This window comes from Porites lutea, chromosome 14, assembly GCF_958299795.1.
Source record: "Porites lutea chromosome 14, jaPorLute2.1, whole genome shotgun sequence".
NCBI classification, from domain to species: domain Eukaryota; kingdom Metazoa; phylum Cnidaria; class Anthozoa; order Scleractinia; family Poritidae; genus Porites; species Porites lutea.
The window spans coordinates 17,876,914-17,881,245 of NC_133214.1; the positions used below are offsets into that span (position 1 = coordinate 17,876,914).

Consider the following 4,332-nt stretch of genomic DNA (forward strand, 5'->3'; position numbering starts at 1 on the left):
CAAGTATTTGCAGTGAAATTGTAACAATTTCGGTTGATAAACAGCATCATAAATCGTAGCTCCAAACGATAAAATACAATTGGGTTAATATTTTGCTATATCTGACTGAAGGTTGAAAAATGCCGCACGATATTAGCCTACCTGAAACCGCACCCTACTCTCCCCTCCTCTCCCCCGAGAAAAAAAGAGAGAACGGCGAGATGTTTTGCGGGGGTAGGATTCAGCTCAACGTAATCTACTCGGTATCAGATATAACGACAGTTAGCAGGGGACCCCGAAGACGGCTTTCTCGTAAGTGCTTTACTTGTATGTGCGACTCTTGGTCGTCTAGGACGACCGCGCCACTTCAAGTCTATGATGGATTTTGACAACTGTTAAAACTCAGATGAGTTGTATATATTTAGTTAAGTAAATCTTACCCATGGAAATAATCACAACTTAACTTGAAAAGAAGCTGAAAACACTCCATTGTAAGATTTCCATTAGTAAGCTGAGAAGTTTAGCCCTTTTACGCCAATTTTGCTAATTGGTTTTAACCAGTCATCCTAATTTAGGGCCAAACGCGTGAATCGATCGCACCGCATTATTATCCACAAAGAAAGCGGTTTGGTCAATGATGTGAAAATACGTTGAAGGCTCTCGCTTTTTGATATTAAACCTAAAACGCTAAAGCTCTAGTTTTGTTCTGAATTAATAAGCTAGGAGTTATAGTAAGCAATGAGAAAGTTTAGATTCATGAATTCCATAGTTCAATCTTCTTTAGCCGTTAATTAAAATTGCTTTAGGTAAAGGCCTTTAACTTAAGTTCCCAGCTGTATTTATATAAAAATAATTTAAAGTACCAATTTATTCACTAATGCGAAATGAGAAACTACAGTATGTGAGAAATGCTGTAATCCGATCTTTTAGCTATTCAATACACAGAACATAATCTTTGACGAAGCTAACTTTAAACTGGTAAGTAAAATAGTCATAGTTAACTGTTTTCCAAGAGATACTCCGTTTTTATTCTCTTTTCGGGCAAGTTTCTTGAGTTAATCAACGTGACGTCCAAGCGATAGTTGATAAAAATTGACCAATTTTTGAAAAAATAAGCACTGGTTGAATTTTTGTTGAAAGACCGGTGAATTACGAAGAACGAGGAAGGTCGAAGAGTACTGTACTGTTAATTAATAATTACTTCAAATTAGTTCATTTATTTCACTCAACCTGAAACCTAAAAATAGAAAAAAGCACCAGAGGTTCTAAAAAACTAAAACAGGTGAGAGGAAAGTTAACTTATGGCGGAAAGTCACCTGCAGAGATTACAAGCACAAACTTGAGAAATCTTAAGAGTTAACTTCAATTTCATTATGTGCTGAGGTGTAGCTTTATTTTTTTAAAAAAATTCAAATTACGGACTCTCTTTTATAAATTTTACGGAAACTCATCATCTTTGAGGACCAACGTTCAATCAGTTTTAATGTAATTCTTTCCTTTTACAACTTTATTAGCTTTTATTCCAGGTGGGAGCATGAAGTGTTTCATTTTCCTTGGTATTCTGACCGTCTTGAGCTTCCATGTTAAACAGGTAACAGGACTTTTTTTCCTTTCTTTTCTCCGCAAGACTTTTTTCTGAGCAAAAAAAACAGTTTTAGGAAGTCGGGATCAAAAAAGTAAATAAATAAATCACGATTTAAAGGTAGCACATCCACTTAGTGGTTCTTCGTTTTCCCGACTGGTTCCTAGTTGCATTGTAATTTGGAAGTGTTGGTTTTTAAAAAGAGGGGAAAACCGGAGTACCCGGAGAAAAACCTCTCGGGGAAAAGGAGAGAACCGACAACAAACTCAACCCACATATCGATTGGAACCTGGGCTACGTTGCTGGGAGGCAAGTCCTCTCACCATTGCGCCTCCCTTACTTCCAAAGAAAAAATGTAACAGGAGGCGAGAGATACGCCCTAGAATAGCAAGTACGGGGAAGGAGACTAGGGTTGTTGAGAGAAATTGAAGTATAAAATTAAAATTCAAGTTTAGCGGTCAAAGCTTGCATGTCATTTTGATGATCTGTCCATCGAATGTAAATTTTATTATTGGTTTTTAAACATGCATAATTCAGTTCACTTGTCTTAAATTGATTGCATAAAACAAGACGTTTTAGGTAAATCACTTTTAACTTCTCTGAGCTGTGAGTTATGTTATGTCTTGGGCAAGCAAAAAGCGTTAAAAAACACTTTTCAGGCGACTATATTCAAAGTTGAAGAAAATTCAAGGACTTTCAGAAACTTGTACAGACATTTAAGGACTTTATTCAAAGAAAAATGGAATTCAAGGACTTCTCAATGACTTCCCCCAAAATTAATTCAAGGACTTTTCAAGACTCTGCGAACCCTAAAAGTTCATCGATATGAATCGCGATTCAACACTAGTGTATTAGCAAAATATTTCTCTTTCAAAACCTCTATCGTTTAGGCTAGGTCTACCTTACCTTTTCGTGCCTAAATGAAAAACTATATGAATAGCAACGGCTCAGATTTGGAATAAGTCGTTCACACACAATAAACATCGTACTGAAGTGGTTGTCCGAGAGTGTTTATTGATTAAATCCCAAACTTTACTTAGCTTTTCTTTCGTCTCAGTGGATTCCAGTCCTCGTTCTACTTATTTACTCCACTACGGTCATATTACCTGTGCACACTGCGAAGAAGAGCGGAAAAACCTGTCCGATACTGTGACGATCCAGTATTCAGATCAGAGCGGCACAGCTAACTTCGCTCCGTTACAGAAACCGCACCGGTATCGCCCTATCCAATATGTTTTTCGTGTCGGCGCGAGAGCTATCCGATTTTGTGCAAACATAACTTTAGTTAGCATGTTAATTGACGTAACTGCTTTATTAATTTTCCATTTCCACTTATATTCCCAGGTGGAAGGCGGACGATTGGACCGTAAGTATGCTGGCCTGCAGAACAGGCTTTATTTTTTCGCGTTTTTCAGGCTAGCAAAGCAAGTGCGACGAGAGCCATGGAGAGCGCCAGACACGCGCGTCTTCGCCTTCCTCCATCGCTATAAGTATAATGCTCGTTATTACTTGAAATCGGCGCTTTTTGTTCTGAAATAATGTATACGAAACTTTGAAAAATTTTACTTCCAATTTTAGGACCGCTTTTTGCGCAGTAGTCTTGAATCAGCTCTCTTAACCCTACCTTCAAACGAAGGAAACCTTAATAAACAATGTTGCGTTATTGTTTTCTGGGACCAATGAAGAGGCACAACTTCGAGGGGCTTATAACTGGACTAAAAAAAGTGTTTCAAAACAAGCTACACAGCAGTGGTGATCAAAATACGTTTTGAATTTGATCGCTTTTTTAAGCTTCAAAACCTCGTAAAAGGTTGAGTTCATTTCAATGCATGTCAGAGGGGGGACATATCTTCGTGTGTGTGTGTGTGTGTGTGTGTGTGTGGGGGGGGGGGGGTCTTATCAGTCACCGGGTGTATTTTTTTGTTTACAGGTAGACGGACCTATAAGTAGGGGGTGGGTGGCTTATAATCGGAAGTTTACGGTATTTGTTTTTCGGCATAAGTTTTTACAGAATGAGATTTAGACATTTTTGTTAATTTTCACTCCGGCCCCCTCTGGCAGTAGGAGTTAAAGTGTGAAAAAGGTCCACCTGACGTATTATTTCTCATCTCGTCCACACAGGGTGTCCAACCTGCACTTTGCCAATTTACTGCGGCTTGAGCCCTTGCAGATTAAGCGGCTTTTTTGGTTTCAGTTGTCCTGAATATCAAAAGTGCAAGCCCTGTTGTAATAGCTGCGGCAACTACGAATGTGTCCCCATTGAAGGTCCACCGAGTTCTTAAAGAAGAGAAATCAAGGCAGATGAAGAGCGAAATATTTCATCTCACAGTAAAAGGCCTTAATGAATATGCAATGTAATGTTTTAGTGGAATCAAAGGATTAAAAAAAAATTGCCTTTACTGCAAATCATGTCGGAGTGAAATGGAGACTGGGAGGGAGACAGGAACCGAGCATGCTCTTCACTATTAGAACTCTTCACAGTTTGTTTCAAAATTCTAAAAAAAAACCACGCTCTCAAAATTTATCAAAAAGTTGAGACAGTTTCTTTATTTGCATCAAGAAAGTTTTCTGTGTTTATTTTCCAACGTCTGGTTAAAGTGAAATTTAATCTCGTACCCAGATCTCCTAGGCCAAGGGAGAAAAAACAGAGTGAGATCTGGGTGCGAGATTAAGTGAAATTGGCAAATTTCAAAACTCAAAAACACTACCAATTTCGAAAGGAAATATGGGGCGTTTTTCATTCAACCAAAACCCCGGTTGTTGAATTTTCG

At 38.4% G+C, this 4,332-nt stretch overlaps 1 long non-coding RNA gene across 1 annotated transcript; it reads left to right on the forward strand.

Moving 5' to 3' along the window:
- Positions 1–861: 861 nt before the first annotated feature.
- Positions 862–3,967, forward strand: LOC140925260 (uncharacterized). The gene is made up of 4 exons (XR_012164384.1): positions 862–957; positions 1,506–1,570; positions 2,906–2,927; positions 3,683–3,967. It is a non-coding gene; the product is annotated as an uncharacterized lncRNA (long non-coding RNA).
- The last annotated feature ends 365 nt before the right edge of the window (positions 3,968–4,332 follow it).